At 40.6% G+C, this 20,025-nt stretch overlaps 1 protein-coding gene, 1 long non-coding RNA gene and 3 other non-coding genes across 9 annotated transcripts in view; 2 read left to right on the forward strand and 3 right to left on the reverse strand.

The window, feature by feature from the left end:
• The window catches only part of plekhg2 (pleckstrin homology domain containing, family G (with RhoGef domain) member 2), a 128,907-nt gene extending 109,887 nt beyond the window's left edge, over positions 1 to 19,020 (reverse strand). For 4 of the 5 annotated variants that reach the window (XM_042413507.1, XM_042413506.1, XM_042413505.1 and 1 more), the window contains exon 1: positions 18,470 to 19,020. The gene's annotated coding sequence lies outside the window, so the exon portion shown is untranslated. Of the gene's footprint in view, positions 1 to 4,699; positions 4,782 to 18,469 lie in introns of all 5 variants that reach the window. The other variant, XM_042413504.1, reaches the window with a different exon arrangement.
• Positions 7,438 to 7,529, reverse strand: trnar-ucu. Its single transcript is given in 2 exon segments — positions 7,438 to 7,473; positions 7,493 to 7,529. It is a non-coding gene; the product is annotated as a tRNA-Arg (tRNA).
• Positions 8,677 to 8,768, forward strand: trnar-ucu. Its single transcript is given in 2 exon segments — positions 8,677 to 8,713; positions 8,733 to 8,768. It is a non-coding gene; the product is annotated as a tRNA-Arg (tRNA).
• Positions 10,679 to 10,770, reverse strand: trnar-ucu. The gene is given in 2 exon segments: positions 10,679 to 10,714; positions 10,734 to 10,770. It is a non-coding gene; the product is annotated as a tRNA-Arg (tRNA).
• LOC121898448 lies at positions 13,807 to 15,207 on the forward strand. The gene is made up of 3 exons (XR_006096466.1): positions 13,807 to 14,174; positions 14,930 to 15,007; positions 15,103 to 15,207. It is a non-coding gene; the product is annotated as an uncharacterized LOC121898448 (long non-coding RNA).
• Positions 19,021 to 20,025: the final 1,005 nt, after the last annotated feature.

Below are 20,025 nucleotides of genomic sequence, written 5' to 3' on the forward strand. Positions count from 1 at the left end.
CCCCCCCCCCCCCAGCACACCTCCGCTCGACCCTGCAACTGAACGTTGCACCGCCTGATTTGGTGTGAATGCAGCCTTACATGGTTTTGAGAAATTTGTGTTGCACTTACAAAGGCTGGCCAATGGATGGCGGCGTATGGGATGACACACTAGAGTCCGCTGTGTGCAACTATCCCATTAAAACCCCATGCATATATAAGAAAACGGCTTTTGAATAGCTGTCCACTGTAGTGACCACTATACATGAAAGGGTTAAAATAAGTTTCCAAAAATGATTAAAAATAACTTTTAAAAATAGTTTCAGAGCTGTTCCTACAATTTTAGTCCAATTGTCACCAAATCTGGTCCATAAATAGAGATAACCTCTGGCGATAAGTGACTCACGCTGCTATAACTGTTTAACATATGGTGCAAATATCAAACAGTATGAAGTCAAACTGAAACAACATTCACACAGAGAAACATCGGATGCACTCTGAGGACCGGCTGCAGATGGATGTGCCCTCAGGCGTGAGTCTCTGTGGCGCTAACGCATAGCATAGCTGCGCTCCTCGCCAAACACTCAGGAAGTGATTCAAAGGTTGTGGGTTTGAGTCCCACTAGAGTCAAACTTTATAGGTTAAATGTTGACTCAGTGGAAAGAAGAAGGCAATAACGCTTAAACATGATCTTTAATCTTTCGGAGTGAGATCACTAAACATTAGAAATTGGATTAATTTGTTTTATTTCGCGGCGTGTATCTGCTCAGAGACGTTCTTGCGGAGCAGAAACACAGGGGAGAGTTCTGAGAGACAAACCGTCCAGATGACATCAGATCGAAAGCGAGAGGCTTCTAGCCAAACACAGAGGAAAGGGATTCAAAGGTTGCGGGTTCGAGTCCCACCAGAGTCAGAGAGCTCTATAGGCAGAATGAAAGCGTAGCGCTGACAGTCGACTCGAAGTGTTTATCAAAATGAATCCACGACAGGAAGCGACTGATCTTCGAGTCGAGGCTTCACAATATTTCTCTCGCTCTTAAATTACACAATCACAGAGGCGCCTGAACAAGCTGAAATAATAAATAATATCCTCCGTAACTCGAGCTGTAAAGACTTCGAACATAAAAAAAACTGCATCTGGTGGTGAACTTCACACTGAGACTCTATCAGGGTTTGGTATCTACAGACAGATTCTGTCTATAGCTGTCTGGGTTCTTATCATATTGTGATATTTTACTCTGTTAAAGTTCTGCAGATGTTTCCAACTGAGCTTGAAAGCTGTTTAAGTGCAGCTTCTATATTTTCTCATGTTTTAGTGTCTAAATGTACAAACATGTCAGTGTCTGAGCTCTGAGAAAAATGGCAGAAATCTATAATTGATAGTATTTATGGAAATAAAATAAACTTCAACCAGTTTAGTTTGTTTCGGGTTTCAAGGACTGAAACCACAGCGCAGGTATGAACTCTCCTGACAAATGTATAGAAACACCAGGTTATATGTAACAGACACACTTCCATTTGACCAAATATAATCATTTACACCTCCAAGAGATCTTCAAGGTCTATTCTGTATCTTCTATCCATTAAACAGACACCCAGATTATAGCTGAGTGTTTCTGTCTGTTTAAAGTACGATGACCGTTACAATGACAGTTATATTACACACAAAGATGCATCCATGGACAACATCCAGTCTTTGATTAAAGCCGAATATCAGCTGTATTACAAAGGAAGATCACATGAATCAACAAAGACCTTTTGTACAACAATAATACAGAGAAAGGTTCATATGTACCTTTACATTTTTAAAGCCATCATTGATAAACTTCCTGGCATTTTCATAGTATATAAATATACGGTGAGTGGAAACATTTACAGGATAAACTTCATCTGGAAACACCAAGTCCATTTTCTGACAAAATGCTTACAAGGGGACATATTCTACTTTTTGTGATTTTCTGTTATTTATTTCCTGCTCTGATGTCTGATGTTAAACATGATCAAAGCTCCAAAACTTGATGTGAACATGTGTAGAAATGCTGCCTGCAAGTCAAAGGTCAGGGCTTCAACCTGCGCTGAACGCCTTCGTTTGCAACGTTTTTTTTTCTACCTTGCTGACGTCGTCGATGCCCTTCCGTAGCCTTGGTTGCTAAGGTGGTTGCTAAGGTGTTCCCATGTGTCGTCCACTCTCATATTTCAGATGTGATTCAGCTCCAACATGTCTGGATGGATTTGACAAGTTGACATTTGTGAGTAAAGAAGAAGAAAAAGCAGTGAAATCCTGCGGCTGTAGGTTGTTTCACGGTTTGTTGACGTAGTTTCCCGAGACGGCGGCGGATGTTTGAATAAAAGATTTAAATGTCACAAAGAGCCATATGAGTGAATTATTGTCATGCCATTCTGAACAACCCACACACACACACACACACACACACACACACAAACACACACACAAACACAATGGCTGCTGCCCACTGTTTCTGTCTGAGACAAGACAATGTCAAGAGGCCCCCACTGACCCAGAGAAGGAAACACACACACACCCATTGTGTTTAGGAGGGTGGTGGCAGAAAATTGTTAGATGGAATATCACACACACACACACACACAGACACACACACACACAGACATGACCATTCATTTACACTGTGACGGGAGCGAGGACACACACACACACACACACACACACACTCAAGCGGTCGAGGCTAAATAAACGCAGTGACAGTGAGTGTAAACTTCCAGTAGTGCTGTTAAGAGAAGAGACACACAGACGCCTCCTGTCCTCTGTGTGTGTGTGTGTGTGTGTGTGTGTGTGTGTGTGTGTGTGTGTGTGTGTGTGTGTGTGTCCATCCATGGTTACACTGCAGACAGGAGCTGCTAACAGCTGATTCAGCAGACTTTTAAAGGAGACTTTGACAAAATGTAAACAAATCTGGTGTAAAAAAAAAACGTGTGTGAAAGAAGAGCAGCAGCACATCTGATCAGCTTTAATGAGGTTTTCTTCTCTTTGATGCTTTTAATTTCTTTCTGGTTCCTAAACAGGCCGACATGTTGGTGTTTGCATGTTTCATTTTTGTAGAAGAAGGAAAAAACTGTATTTAAATGACAGGCGAGTTCATTATTAATTAATAAACCAGCAGGTAATATTCAAATCACCACACCTTCCCTAGAGACACTAATAGAGCTGCAGTGATTAGTCAATCAGCAGGAAATTAATAGGCAACTAATTTTAGTCATTTTTAAAGCAACAATGTCAAACATTTGCTGGTTTCAGCTTCTCAAATGTGATGATATGAAGCCTGTTTGTGACATAAATGATAGTAAACTGATTATATTTGGATTTTGGATTGTTAATCGGATAAAAAAAAGACATTTGAAGACGTTATAATGGCATTTTTCACTATTTTCTGACATTTTCTAGGCAAAATGATGAATTGATTAATTGTGAAAACAATTGTCAGATTAATCAATAATGAAAAATAATCCCTGGTTGCAGCTCTAGACACTGATACAGTCCACATGGGACAGTTTAAATGTGAAGTTTCTCTCCTCCGTCCACCACTGATTTGTTGTTTTCTCGACCAAAAATGAAGCTTTTTTTGAAAACTCTCCCGAGTGCATAAATCTGAGTTTTCAGATGTATATTATGATGTCAAGCTGGTCAGATGCTGTTAAACAACAAGACAACTTTATGTCTCCTCTGTGATCGATTTTTTTTTTTTTTTACCGTCAACACAGCTGATCACATACACAGCTGCCGTCATGAAACTGTATTTACGGTGACTGTCAGACGACTGTTGTCAGTTGTAGCTGTTCCTCTTCCTCCTTCCCTCCGCTGAACCAGTGAATTCACATCATAACAGTATGTAGGCCAGTACGCTGTGTGTGGTCTCACTGTGTGTGTGTGTGTGTGTGTGTGTGTGTGTGTCTGTATACAGATGCAACATTGTGTTTGACAGACACACACGGACGCACAATAGCTCCATACTGTTGTCCTGCTGTTTCTATTGTACTCATGGCGTCGACCAGCTTCTCACACAAACACACACACACTGAAATGAGCCTGTGTGTATGTGTGTGTGTGTGTGTGTGTGTGTGTGTGTGTGTATCTGTGTATCTCACTTTCAAGAGATGTCCGCTACACTTCTTTCTGCATGTTGAACATATCAGAGCTGAAGTACAACAGACTTACGAGACTCTAAACTACAAAATAAAACAACAATCACTCAACAACCGCAACTCCAGTGAGACTTTAAGAGCCACTGAGTGATCACACTGAAGATAAGATAAGACACACTTATTGTCTCAGAGGGAAAATTTGTCTTGGACTAAAGTGTTTGAACACAACTAAATACAGAAATACATGCAGACAAGATTAAATACATAATATGTACAGACACAAACACAAATACACTATTGTACCCCTCATACACTATTCCTAGAATAATAAAAAAAAATTAACGATCTGTGGTCAGTAAAGTGGAAGAACATATTAAAAAGAATTTAAAAAATAAAAAGGTGAAAAACAGATGTGGAAAAAAGGTAATGTCCATATATAGATATCAAAATAAATTAAGTATAATAAGTTATATTGTAGTGAAATAGTATCACAATCAGTCAGTATTACACATGAAAGCATATTGCACTGCGTATCACCTGCGTATCACCTGAAGATCGTCATTAATTACTGATTACTCATCACTTATTGTAAAAGTAATTACATTATTTGACTCGTTACTCATCCGTCAGCTGCGTCAGAATCCTCCACAGTCACACGAGATGCATCTTTTGCGTTTAACACGTCTAGAAACAGAAAATGAGACGTTTGCGGTTTAACAAACTGACCGTCCGACAGCTAGCGTTAGCGTAGCATCGGTGATGCACGCAGCACCGCAGAAGTCCCGACATCAGCCGCACCATTCACACACACCTGAACTCTCAATTAAACCAGCGTCAGGTCATTCTAGCTATAGGCTACATGTGGCTAACGTTAGCAAGCCAGCTAAGGCTGGAGATATACTTGCTTTTTAACCACGTGTTCGCGTAGACAACCGGCTGCGTTCTTGCTAATGTGCTTAGCGTGTTCATGGAGGACTCCACTAGAGGGCACAGCAGAGAACTAAAGATATAAATAGAACTTTCAGATTTGCGTAATGTAAACAATAAACACGGCAACACTCCAGCAGGTTAATATTTAGTTCATTCTGAGATCACAGCAGAAAAAGTGACAGCGGCGCCATCGTAGACGGAGTTTAAGGCTCCTGAATCAAACACGTCGTGACAATGGCGAGTATGTTTCTCTCGTTCTGCCAGTGTAAGAAACTGATGATGAGAAACATAACCAGTGTTTACAAATGTCCCGTTGCTGACATGCCTACTGACCCCTGACCCCGTAACATCCCCCACCGTTCATGTGCATATTCCTTCTTATATTACTGTAATGTTTTACTGTTCGACGGTGCTGTTTTTATATCATAGTCTAAAAATAATAAAACAATTGTGCAACAGACAGATTAAAAGTCATCTGCTGGTGAATTTGTATGTTTCAGATATTACAAATTACATATTTTATGACATAAGATACCTGAAAAACAGTGAAGATGATTCAAATTTGTGAACAAAAAGACAGACTCTCCGACCTGAGAGCATAAATATAGCTTCATTTAACGGTGAAACACTGACAACAACGTTAAATATTATTACAACTGGAACATCTGATAATATACTCAATAAAATATTTGGTTATCGGACTGAAAAATGTTTTTACAAGCACAACATTGAACACAATGTTTGGTTTAAGTTGGACATCTTTCACGTCCAAGAGCTGAAACCAGATAAAAATTCACAACACTGTCAAACGCTCCCATAAAAATATGTTTACATTTAAATAACAATGTAATAAAAAATAAAAAAAAACATTTTAAAGGAACATTTACAGTGTTTGAGTCCCTGGAAAACAAAAAGACTTTAATTGAAGGACAGAATTTCTTTCTTTTAAGTGAAAATCTTGATGTCACGAGCTGAGTGTCAGATTGTTACGTATATTATTACTGTGTTACTATTTCTGTTCTCATTGTTGATTTAGTCTTGTAGCTTTTTTTTAAGAAATTATTATTAGGTTTTCTGACAGAACAAACCAAATATGTGGTTTAGTTTGTGTTTGCAGACTCTATTTAACATCTAAACTAATATATCTGATTCTACTGGAACAGGATGAAAAAGATTTTCCACATCAGTGCAACAGATAGGATCACAGTTTATGTAACAGAAGAAGAATGATGTAAAAATAGTGTTGTGAAACGGCTCCGGAGGGAAATATGGAACACAAAGTCTGAGTCGGAGTCAGACTCTGACCTCTGACCTCTGACCCTCGCTCTGTTAGCACACAGCTAAATCTGTCATCTGTCATCTGCTGTTTTTTTTTGTTTTCAGTAATTTTAAGTCGATTAAAGTTCAACAGGTGCAAACAGGACGCTGATGTGAAATCTGCTCGTCAAGGTCAAACGTTGCTGATGTTTTCTAGACTTAATGGTCCATTAATGGTTTAATCTATGAAATGCATCCACAGTGATTCAGATATTCAGTTCGCTGTCATATATGATGAAGAAAAAACAGCAAACTGTCACATTTAAGAAGCTGGAACCAAAAAATTTTTGCTTAAAAAACAAATGAAATGATTATTCGACTGTCAAAATAGTTGATTCATTTTTAATTTTACAGCTAGTGAGGCTACAGAGTGCTGAAACAAAACAATAATAACTGGTTTAACTGGCATTAACTTGCAGTAATGTGATTATTTCTTCAGTATGACGTCATTTAAGGGATTATAATCTGATATTCAGTAATTACAGCAAAGTTACTGATCGCAGTTACTTTGACAATATGGGCATTTGTCAGCTTTGTCCTCGTGTGTTCAGTAGCAACGCTGTCTCCTAGAAATTACTTTCATATGCGACTACATAAGGAGCAAATGTTGATACTGAAGCATATCAGTAAAACGCTCAGTGACGTGTTTTTTGATGGGGTTTTTTTCCACTAAAATATCTAATCTTCCAGTAAAATAGCTGGATGTGGCTACAGCATAATTAAACTTTTTTATGGTTATGTTTATACTCTGGCAGCATGTGGTTGAGGTTAAGAGAAAGATCATGGTCTCTGTTTAATACAGAAAAGGTCTGCAGTGGCTTGAACACTGAACCACCGAGAGAGTTTATTAACATTTAAGTGAAACCGCCATCTTTCACTGACTTTAACCAAAGCTTTTTATTGTCTAAACCTGAACTCACACAGAACTCAGGATGTGAAGCCCGACGTCCCCCCTCCGACCTCAAAACGATGCATAAACGTAGCTTCAGTCACTCAAATACGCTTCTATCTTGCTGGTTTGAACAAAAAACAATGAAGTTAGATCATCATTGTCTCTTCTCACCACTAAGTTCAGCTTTTCACCTATAAAGTTCGACTCTGGTGGGACTCGAACCCACAACCTTTGAATCACTTCTCCTGTGTTTTGCTAGAAGTCCAACGCGCTATCCATTGCGCCACAGAGCCTCACAAAGTCTTTATTGCCTGTGATCTGACTTCATCTCGCTGGTTCGTCTTCATCTTTGTCTCTGTGACCGTGTCCACTCTGAGCGAGCACATCTGGTCAACACATCTTCTTCTCTCCGTTTTGTTCTTCCGTCCAGACTAAAATGGGTCTCATGGAAGTATTATAAGAGCTGGATACCGAGCCAAAAATGGCGCCCATTCAGTCCAATAAGAATTGCTCGCCTGGCGCATACGCCAAAAAAAGTTTCTAGCTTCCGGGTTGTGCGGCCTACTGAATATGTGCAGTAGTGTTTCCCCCGCTGGCCCCGCCCACGAGTTCCTGCTCAGTCCATAGACTTTACATTGTGATGATATTTGATTTTACAAATATAAAACCTCCTTGGATCAAAAATTCATGATAGAAACAGTCATAAATTACGTTTCTTTTACAGTGGCGGTCTTTGGGGAAAATGCTTTTTGAGCCGCAGGAGGATTTTTCGCTGCAATACCGCGAGTGGCCACTGGGAAAAACTGGCTGCAAGGCTGAGCGGCAGCGCCCTCTTATCCAGCTCTTATTACACATCCATGGTTTTTCTCCCCTGAAAATGGAGCTTTTCCCAAATGGCCTCCAGAATGTGTAAACATGACTATGAAACAATGTCAAATGAACAACCACTTGTAAACTCTTGTAAATAAGATAATGGATCAAGTGAGACAATAAAACCATCCTAACAAGTACCTCAAAACTGTACTTAAGTACAGTACTTGAATAAATATACTTAGTTAGTTTCCACCACTGTTAGTGTGGGGAATATAATTAAAGCATGATACAGCCTGAACACATACACATACATACAGTACTTCCATGGCCCTGTGATGCAATGGACAGCACACCAGAGTCAAACTACTGACTATCAGAATCACTGGAACGGTGATAAAGTGCAGTGTAGTCAGTGATGTAAGAAAGCAGCCTGCTGAAGATTGATGGCAAAAATGGAGATGTTTTAGATGTTGGTGAGAGCTCCAGAAGGATCAAAAATAAAGTATTTAATCTGGAAAAACATTTTGCATCCTTCTTGTTTGGTTCCAAAATTTGGCTGATTCAAGTCATAAACAGGGTCAACATGAGCCGTCTTCCATTTTGCACCATAAACAGCAGTAACTAAGAGGCTCTGTGGCGCAATGGATAGCGCGTTGGACTTCTAGTCAAGCACAAGAGAAGTGATTCAAAGGTTGTGGGTTCGAGTCCCACCAGAGTCGAGCTTTATAGGCAATGTGATGTCTCAGCAGTGAGAATAAAAAAATCAAACTACACAGACATAAACAGAACGCTAACACTGCTAAATTACCAAAACACATCTGAAACGTGACCCCGACTACACACTGCTTTTTGTAAGACGTCAAAAGCCGAAAAGGTTGGAAACCACTGGTTTCATCTTTAACAATGTGTTGTATTTTAAAAGCTTGTTATATTATCCATTGTGTCAAATCTTCATCTGAAAAGTAACTAAAGCTGTCAAATAAATGTAGTGGAGTAGAAAGTACAATATTTCCCTCTGAAATGTAGAAAGTAGCATCACATGGAAAATCAAAACAGTACATGAGTAAATGTACTTAGTTACTTTCCACCACTGGGGTTAATACAGTATCACTCCTAAAAAACTATGATGGGCAAAGTTATGAAAACAAGACCCAGATAGACCTTCAGATAAACCAGAATTATCCTTCAAAACAAGCATTACAAAACATAGAAATACACCTCGATGCAGAGACTAAATACAGATTGGAACTGTGACCTTTTTTTCTGTTGTGTTTCTATTTTATTCTGTTCTATTGTCCTTCTCGTATGGTGGGAAACAGAGTCCTCTCAGCGGACCGTCCAACCGTTGAGGTGAAACTCTGTAAATCTGTCGTCAGCTGCTGCAGAGAAAAAGGACCGTAAAACTACACAGACTCAGCATGTTTGGAAATTCCCTGTACTGTATGTATTTATGGCTTCTGTGTGTGACTAATAACACACTCTGCTGTTAAGAGACGTGTGTACGTGCCTGCGTGTGTTTGACATTAGTGGAAAGAAAATGACAAAGACATCGAGTTTTTTATGGGAAGACAGGAATGATGGAGAGGTGGAGGGAGCAGTAATTCATGACGGGAATGTACGGAGAGACAGCTGAGGGTGTCAAACACACACACACACACACACACACACACGTGAACCTGACTCCAACCATATACACACCTGGTTCAAACCAAAAAACACAATGAATTCATTAGAACACTGTTTCTATTGTCGCTCTCTGATCTCAACGATGCCGCTGCTGAATAAAAAAACTACTGATGACCAACAAAGAAAGTAATTGAAACGATCAGTGTGACGATTTTCTATAATTTTCTATAATTTTCGTTCTATTAAACTTGTTTGGAGCCGATCGTGGTCCGGTATTTAACTGACACAAGTGTGATGTGGAAACTTGAAGCCTCCAGTACACAAACACTGAGAGTGAACTCTACAGTGAAGGAGAAAACATCTGGTGTGAAAACTTATATAATATTTATATATAAATGTTATTATTTACAGATTCAGAGACTGGATTTTTAATGAGGGAGGAGGAGGAGGACATGGTGTTTTAAGGATTTCAATGAGATGATTGAACTTTTTTGGTGCAAAAACCATATCAGACAAATTGGAGAACATTATATGTCCTATAAGTATGTCTGGAGGTTAAGGTTATAGTGTTAAGTTGCAGTTGGAAATGGGGGAAGGTCTGCTGTAATCACTGAGTGTCTAGGCCTGAAGTGTTGGTGCATGACTGTGGTGGGATTCGAACCAACAACCTTTGAACCTTTAAGTCTTATGCTAGAAGTCCAACTTGCTGTCCATCGCACCACAGAGCCGCTTACTTTCTCATCTGATCTCATCTTAATAATAAATGTATTTATTTTATTTATACAGCACTTTTAAAAGGCTCTCTAATACGCTTGTATCTTGCTGTTTTTTTCTTCATCAGAACTTCACTGAACAGTTAAATGTTCCCAAGAAACAAGCCAATTACTAACATTTAGTCATCTCATCCACCTGGGAGCACAGACACACCCGTACCTGAAGTTAGATCATGACAGACCAGCATTGTCTCTTTTTATTACCAAGTCAGCTTTCCGCCTATAAAGTTCGACTCTGGTGGGACTCGAACCCACAACCTTTGAATCACTTCTTCCGTGTTTCACTAGAAGTCCAACGCGCTATCCATTGCGCCACAGAGCCTCACAAATAAAAACCTGTCTGTGATCTGACCTCATATTTCTGCTTTGTCTTCATCTTTGTCTCTGTGACCGTGTCCACACTTAAAGCGAGCACATCTGGTAAACACATCTTCTTCTCTCCGTTTTGTTCCTCCGTCCAGACTAAAAGGGCGTTTCTCTCCTCTACAAAACTGAGTTTTTCCCAAACGGCCTCCAGATTGTGTAAATGTGAAAATGCTGGCTTGGCGTTACAGTGTATAACGGAGCTGTGTAGAAACGCTGTCACATCACTGACAGAACAGATGTTGGCAGTAGCGCTGCGTTTCATTGGAGGAGGAAGAAGAAGGAACGCAACAACAACAATGGCGGACGGCTTCATGCAAGTGCCGACCTCCGAGGCTGAAAAATGAAGCCAATGCAGAAGTGCCCAAAACCTGCATTCTCTCTAATGGCCAGCAGGGGGCGACTCCACTGGCTGCAATAAGAAGTCTGATTGTATGGAAGTCTGTGAGAAAAAGACCCAACTTCTCTCTTGATTTATTACCTCAGTAAACTGTTTCCTAATGAGTTTATGGTCTCAATTAGTAGTTTCAAGTCTTCTTCAATACAACATGATGTTCATTTTGTAAATTATGGTCCCATTTCATTTAAATTTGACGATAAAGCAGCGTATGCTTTAAGGCGTGCCTACGTTGTGATTGACAAGGCGCTACCACGGCAACAACGTTGCTTATGTAACGTAGCCATTGCGTATGGGCGTAGCTGCTGCTATTTCACAGCGTGTTTTCAGTTCACTAAAGTTAATTGTAACATTGTGGTCGCCTAAAAAAAGTCTTGTTCAGCATTTAGTTTTAATAGAAAACCCATCAATGAGTCGGATGATCAGTTTTTCCGGTGTGTACATTTTGTTTTTTACGGTTTTAGGCTTGTTTTTCACTAGCGAATATTAGCATTAGCATTAGCATGATCACTATTAACCATAGACTGTAAATGCACCGTGCTAACAGAGCTAGCAGCTAGCACAATGGTCAGCGCAACCCTCTTGTCCAAATATGTTCACTTCTGGCTCCAAAAATCAAACATGGCGACGGCCAAATCCAAGATGGCGACGGTCAAATCGTTACACTCGAGGCTTCAAATCGACAGTCTGTGGGTGACGTCACGGTGACTACGTCCGTATTTTTTACAGTCTATGTGCGAGTGTTGTTCTCTTTATTGTCTACTTTGACAGTTTGTTCATAGTTAAACGTAGCTATCTACCACCTTTCTCTGCTCAAACTGTTGGAATCAGCCGCCACAGAAACAGACATAACATACTATGTCTTCTTCACTGGTGTCCTGTGGCTGACTTGCTCATCTGTCCTCCGCACATGCCCAGTAAGAGGAAAACTTTTGCATTTTAATGTGGACAGAAGTTTTGTAGAAACGAGCTAAATCTCCTGCTTTGGACGTTTTTGCACAAAAAAGGCATTTTGTGGATTTAGCGGCTTCATGTAGACGTCGTCTCAGTATTCTCCTCTGTGTTTCTTCCCTGAACAGACCAAAGTTACAAAAAATGAATTAATTCAGCCATTCTGTAATATTTAGAAAAATAAGGTTTGACAATTATTGTCTGTTGTTATTACTAAGTCAACATTACAAACATAGAGTTTGACTCTGGTGGGACACGAAACCACAACCTTTGAATCTCTTCTCCTGTGTGTTTCTGCACCACAGAGCCTCATGTCAACCACATAATGTCTCGTTTTCTGTATTTCTTTTGTTCTCATTAATGAGAATTAGTGTGTTCATTAAAACACAGATTTGGGAACATATCTAACTGAACATACCTCCATCTCTCCCTCTCTCTCCAGTCTGCATGTATCCAGATTCTATGTGTGTGTGTGTGTGTTGTTTATGTTGTTTACTGCGCTGCTCTGAGGTCGGAAACACTGCGGTATACATGTGTCGCCTGGGCTACGACTACACACACACACACACACACACACACACACACACACACACACACACACACGCTGTACGTCACAGTAGAGCCTCTGTCTAACCTCAGACGATACTAAATTGTCGGACTAATTATTATAAACGACAAACGCTGGTCCCCGAGGAAACGATCCTCCCGCATCCCATAATTATCCCGCTTGGATATTAAATCTGCCTCCAGAATGCTTCAGATTGCTGAGGTGCGTTTGATTTCTGTTCGCCTGTGAAATCAATGGCTCCTTGTTTAGAGTAAGAAGCCTTCAGGTACATTCAGGACATTTTGTAATGCACTTAATTATGTTATAAGTGATTTATGTGTGGTTCAAATCGGCCTGAAGGGTTTAATTATACTAGTAAGGAAATTCAGTGCTCTCATGACTCCATAAAGATGGACTCTGGTGGGATTTGAATCACTTCTGTAATGTTTAACTTGAAGTCCGTTGAGCCACAGAGACTCACACATGTATAGAGCACAAAACTAAGAATTAATGATCTGTAATCTGATCTAATATTATTCTGCAGAAACTTCTCTACGTAGAGAAAAGTTACGAAAAAATCATAATTTGAGAGGAAGCAGGCGTGTGCAACCATTTTTTTGTCCATCTTGACCCCGACTCGCTGTGATGTCATGGCGACATCAGTAGTGACGACATCACAGCATCAAGATGGCTGCAGGTTTCAGAGCTGCTCTCTACCGAAACAGACCCTCCTGAATACTTGTAGGTGTTTTTTTTTTTACAATTTAGCAGACGATTTGATCCGAAGCGACACAAAAGCAGGGATCTAGTCGGGAGAGAACAACACGAGTAAGTAACATAAAGCTAAGAGTCTGATAGGATGTAGGTGCCAACAGGTGGTGCACAGAGGGAATGTATAGAGAGCATAGAAACAGGGTTTTTTTCAGTCCATCAAGTGCAGAGGAGTTGGCGAAAGAGCCTCGTCTTTAGTGTTTTCTTAGAGATTTAGAAGGACTGCGGATCGAACAGAGTTTGGTAACCACAGAGGAGAAGAGTCTAGCGATGTGATTTAGGATCCTGTTGAGGTAGCAGGTGTCTTTCATTGGCAGAGCGTAGTGAGTAGGTAGTGAGCAGTTCAGGTAAGCAGGAGCTATTTTAGTTGCTGTTTTGTTAGCGAGTGTCAGGATTTTTAATTTGATGCGAGCAGCAACTGGGAGCCAGTGGAGGGAGATGAACAGCGGGGTGACAGGCACTGTTTTGGGGCTGGTTGAAGACCAGACGCGCCGCCATGTTGGAGGTCATCTGCAGAGATTTGAAGGTACATGCGGGGTGCATGCTGCCAGTAAGGAGCTGCAGTAGTCGATGAGATTACGAGAACCTGGACCAGGTTAGTTGTGCTGCAGGCTCAGACAGGAAGGATCTGATCTTCCTGATGTTGTTCAGGACGAACCGACACGACCGACCGACTGAGGTCACGTGAACCTTAAAGGTTAGTCGGTCATCGATCATGACACCCAAGTTTCAGGCAGACTTTGTGGGCATGAGTTGGGTTGATATGAGCTGGATACCGATGTGTTTAGAGGGACTGACTGAAAACTGGTCCTTGAAGGAACACATCAGTGTCTTGTATTCCTGTTTCATTCTCTGTTGATGTTTTAAGCTTTTCTTTACTTCAAGATGTGAATGAGCTTGAGGTCAACGGGGTCAAATCAAATAATGTGTTTAATGTTCTGCAAAATTTAATTGACTACAGAGCTTCTATATGTAGCAGCAATCATCCTCATCCTGCTTGACATGTTTGTTCACTTCCCAAAGAAAACAGACGCGTCGTATTTTATGACATAAAACATTAACGTGAAGACAAAGCTGATTATTCTGGCATGAAGGTACTAACTCAACCTGGAATCCTACAGTTTAAAGCTTCACTGCTGCTTTTTGTCAGTGAGGAAAAGTCTTTAGATTTCAACTCTAGTGGAACTCAAACAAGCTTTAAACCGATTCATCGTCCAACACTTCTCATCTGTATGATTTCATACATTTCTTGCTTGATGTGTTGATGCTGGTCACTTGCTCACAATCGTAACACACACACACAAAAAACAATTAACTGTATAAGATTGGAAGACATTTGGTCACATGCAAAGCTGACAGTAAGTGGAAAAATTCAACCTGAAACTTTGCAGCTTTAAGGTTTATTGCTACTCTTCAACACTGATGAAGATCTCTAAACTTTCACTCTTGAAGGACTCGAACCCACAACCTTTGAATCTCATCTGTCGAGCTGAGCAGCCAGGAGTCCGATGAGTTATCCGCTGTGCATAAGTACCAGAACGCTTCATTTACTTGTTCAATTTGTGCACATTTTCTTTAGTTTCGGTTCAGTTTTAGATCTTGTCACCTTTTTCATCCCACTTGAGTTTGCAGCCATGAAAGGAAACCGAAGAGGACGACGACGAAGGAAACCAGGGAAGAGACAAAACGACAGAGGAAAGTGAACGGAAATAGTCTATTAGCAGCTAAAAGGAGAGCTTGTGTTGACTGATGGAGGGAGAGAAGAGAGGAGGAGTGGAAGAGAAAGAGAAAGAGGAGGAGGAGGAGGAGGAGGAGGAAGAGGCTTCAGTGTCTCCAAACAAACTCAGTCTGTGTTGAAAATTCTGCTTCCTATTTATTATTCTGACAAACTGTCTCTGAATCCTCCTCTACATCCCTCCATCCCTCCTTCATCTCCCGTCAGTCCAGTTCTTTTCTGCAGTCTGAACTCAGAGCTGTGATTTTTTTTAATCTCTTTTATTAAATATTCTTTGTTTAAAACAATGGATTCTGGTTTTAAACAAATACGATGCGTGGTATAAAGTTCATCTTTGATTGTCTGTTTCTCACTCAGCTCCACAGTGAAGTGAAGATAAGTTGTAAAGATACAAAGATACTTTAGAGGACGACACCTTCTCATAATCCCAGATTATATTTGCTGCTTACTTTTGTCAAATCTTAAATTTGAGTCTGATGGGACTCAAACCTACAACCTTTCAACCTCTTCTGAAGGCCGTTGCTATCTATCCATTGCTCCACAGACCTCTGAGTCCCGTCTACACACCTGCACTTCAAACAAGCTGATCGATCCAACATCCTGCTGGTGAATTACACAACAGAGAAAAACCGGTCCACGTAATCTGATTAAGCTCAAATTAGATCTAAATGTGCAGCAGTGAACTCTGACGAGTCCTCCGTCCTCCATCATGTGGTCCTGGTCTTGAAGAGGGACTCTCTGTGTTTAATCAACCTAAGGGACAGGTTATATTATTCCATCATAGGAGGACTGTAATTATTGTTTTTAATCATCTATTGATTGTTCAGATGATCAACAGTCACAAACACAAAGATGTTGAGTTCACTATCATTAAAAACTGGAAAACTAGCAAATATTCACATGTGAGAATGAGATTTTTTTTTGGCATTTTTGCTTAAAAAAAGTCTTAATTGACTAATCATCTAATCATTTAATAATTTAAGGTGCTACCATGTATAGTAGAGGTCAACAGGGGCCCATAGGAGGTTAATATGGCCTTTAATCCAGTCCAGTTTAAATGGTGACGTGTGTGTGTGGGTTCTTGACTGAGACTGTTATTAAGCAGATCGATGCTCTGAAGGACTTAACTGTCAGCTGCCTGCCAACACACACACACACACACACACACACACACACACACACACACACACACACGCATAATTATATTTCCATTAGTGTTTTTCTTAGACAGTAATCGAAGGACCTTATTGGCCGACACTCAGCGATGCAATCCCCTACCATTCGGCCTTCATACACTCTCAGTTTAAAGCCAAGACACACACACACACACACACACACACACACACACCCTCTAGTTAAGTGGTGCGTGTGTGTGTTTAGGAACAAAGTGATTAGTCACTGCACGTCTGGGAACAGATTTCCACTCCGTGTGTGAAACAGGGAAACGTCCGAGAGTCTGACAGCTCAGAACTCTCTGTGCACTTTAAAGAAAACAGTCATCTAGGCCAAGCGGACAAAAATGTATTTGTCCCAGTCTTTAGAAAGAACCTGAACGCACCGCTACATTTATTAAAAAATAAAAAATAAAAAAGCATCACCTCCTGTCAGTGAAGAGTTTTTCTCAGTGTAAGGAAATTCCTTCAGCTGACAGCATGATTTTTATGGGATGATGTGTTCAAGTACATCTGTCTGTACTGACGGTGCCTTCACTGACGCTCTGTTTACTTGTGTAAATGGGATCAGTTCCTATGAGCGACCAGATGTTGTGAGATTCAGGATTTAACTTAAATGAAGCCAAAAACACACAGTTTTGTTTTGTCTGTCAGGACAAGAAACAACAACCTGTTCAGAATCAAAAGTTTTACACTAAAAGATAAATCTGCTGTTATTCTACGTTTGTCTTACTGACAACAGATCTCATGTGAAGAGCCAAACCAACAATGTGGCAGTCTGTCGTAAATCTTTAAAAAAAAAAAAAAAAAAAGCTCACAAATATATCGTTTCAAGTTTATAAAAGGCTCAGTTATTTCCTAAAACAGCTGGGCTCTATTTTTATCAGACAAACAGGAGGAGATGGTGCGTTTGTTGGCATTTATTGGGACTTATAACCAAATCAACGTCTGAATCTATTACAATCAGTCAGTTCTCACATCTAGGTGTCTTTCTCTCTCTCTCCTCTGAGCTGACATCACATATTTTTGTGGGGTTTTTTTTTTTGGGATGAGACGCAGAGAAAGTGACACAAAACAGAGAGAAAACAGGACGAGAGGATGATATTATATCCAGATCAGATTCATGTCATTCCTCTGGCTCTTCCTTCTAGATTTAAAGACATCAGTGTGACTGATCATTAAAACTGCATTCAATGAGGAATGAGTGAGAGACTATAAAAGAGGATCAACATATTGTTTCATTCAGTAGTTTTAAAACAGATGACTGAGCAGTCCCTCAATCCAGACATCAGTTCTGGGTTTCAAAAACTCACGACTGACTGTAGTCCCGCTATCGCCACCTGCAGGTTAGTATGTCAACTACAGCCTCCCGAAAAAAACTACAGAGCTGGACAGAACAAGATGATGGTTTTAGCTGCTTGTTTGTGGTCTCTGTAGAGGAAAAAAGGTCACGAAGTCATTAAAATCAAAAGAGTTCATCCTTGCAGGGAGTTCAAATGTGATCGGGGACGTTTCAGGACAATCTGTGAGTTATTTATTAACCTTGATCTTGTGTCCAAGTGGACATTTTGTAAGCTGAGGAAAGGTCAGAAGGTCAGCATCATAAGACATGGATATAAGCATGGAAAATATTAGTAATAACATACTGCATGTATGCGTGAGACGGAGTGAGGACAACACACTTGTCTTGCGCAAAAATGTGACACACACACACTCATTTACACGTTTCCAAGACACACGTGCACGCGCACACAAGCACACGCAACCGTTAAAAGCCTCTAAAATTGGACAAGAAGCACGCACGCGCATACATGCCTCGATCAGAAAGACATCCAGGAGAGAAAATCTTTCAAAATGATCAATACTTTGATCGATTACTGTGAAACTTTTCTTTTCTTTTTCCTGTTGTGTATGTCAGCTGATCTGTGAACTCTTATTTGCTTTTTTTCTACGTATTTCTTCATGTTTTTCTTTTCACTCTAATCCTACAGCTGCATCTCTGACACATCTGTCTCATCTCAGTAGAACCGCAAAACACAAATAAGGACAAATGTCCCGGTAAATGAGAGTAAAACGTGAGTTTACCTCGGTGCCGGTGGGGAGAGGAGACATGTACGTCCAGCAGCCGGTGAGTCTCTGCACACCCCGCTGAATCTCAACTCCTTTCCTCCTTCTCTCTCTCTCTCCGTCTTTCTCCGGTGTTCCTGCTGTTTAACCGGCAGCTCCGGACGCATTGAATCAAACACTCCCCGAGATCTCAATGACTTTCCTCTCTCTCTCTCTCTCTTTCTCTCTCTCTCTCTCTTTCTCTCTCTCTCCCTCTCTCTCTCTCTCTCCCTCTCACGCACGCACACACACGCTCAGTATTTCCAAAAACTTTTTTCTTGTCAGTCCTCCGGTTCGTCCACTAACCTACTTGGCCAAGTTTTACGCACCAAAAGCAAAAAAGAATCCATCCAGCATCTGTCCGACAGGATCTTCATGTAAACTCTGTATCCGCTTTAAGAATAATAATAACAATTTAAAAAAAAAAAAAAGATTAGGAAAAGGAAAATAAAAGTTTTAGAGTGTAAAGAAAGTCCGTTTCCCGGTGTAAGATGTGATCTGGTGGTTTGGAGATGAGCTCCGTGCGGCGGAGAGTCAGCTCGACCCCGTCTGCTGGAGCAAAGGAGGGAGGGAGGAGAGGGAGGAGAGGGAGGGGGAGGAGGGGAGAGAGGGAGGTCCAAAACCCATCACAGAGAGAGAGAAAGAGAGAGAGAGAGAGAGAGAGAGTCTGCAGAAAACTTCTGACAACCGTCCAGCTGTTTACAAGAGAACAAAACACTTTCTAAGAAACAGTTTCACGCTGGAATGTTCTTTATAACCATCTGAGGTTTACCCTGTTTTACTGAGAGTTTCATAAACTGTCCGCAGTGTCATTCAGCACAGTTTATTTCCCTTTCAGCTGATTCAGGAACAAATTGGGTGCAGTGTGTCTTTGTGGATGGAGAGAAACAGAAGTATGCGGACACCTCTGTATGCAGGAAAGTACAGGTGTAACCAGCGGTGGAAAGTAACTAAGTACTCAAAAACTCGAGTATTTCCATGTGATGCTACTTTATACTTCCACTCCACGACATTTCAGAGGGAAATATTGAACTTTCTACTCCGCGTCACATTAATGTCTTTCAGAGGCTTCTCAGTTTTAAAGCTACAAGATACTGAAGATACTGGATTAATATGACACCAGACAGCCTCCATTGGTACCAACCATGTCTGTCAACAAGCTCCACATTTAGACTAAACTTTGATGAGGGAAAACTGGCATGACCACTTTCAAAGGGGTCCCTCGACCTCTCACCTTAAAGCTATCTGAATGAAAATGGGTTGTATGGGTACCCACCAGTCTCCCCTTTACAGACAGGCCTACTTTATGATAATCCCATGCAGCTTTTCTAAAAAAAAAAAAATGGTGTATTTGAATATTTCTGCATACTGGGGTCCTTAAACAGTCTTGGAATTCATAAATTGGGTCTGACTGGAAAGCTGAGACTCTTGTGGATTCAATGAACCCAATTATATTCATGTGTGATGATGTTAGACCCCAAAGTAGCCATTTTATTGTAGTGAGACCAATTTTTTGAAACTTGGATGTTTGGCTT

This window comes from Thunnus maccoyii, chromosome 6, assembly GCF_910596095.1.
Source record: "Thunnus maccoyii chromosome 6, fThuMac1.1, whole genome shotgun sequence".
Taxonomy (NCBI): domain Eukaryota; kingdom Metazoa; phylum Chordata; class Actinopteri; order Scombriformes; family Scombridae; genus Thunnus; species Thunnus maccoyii.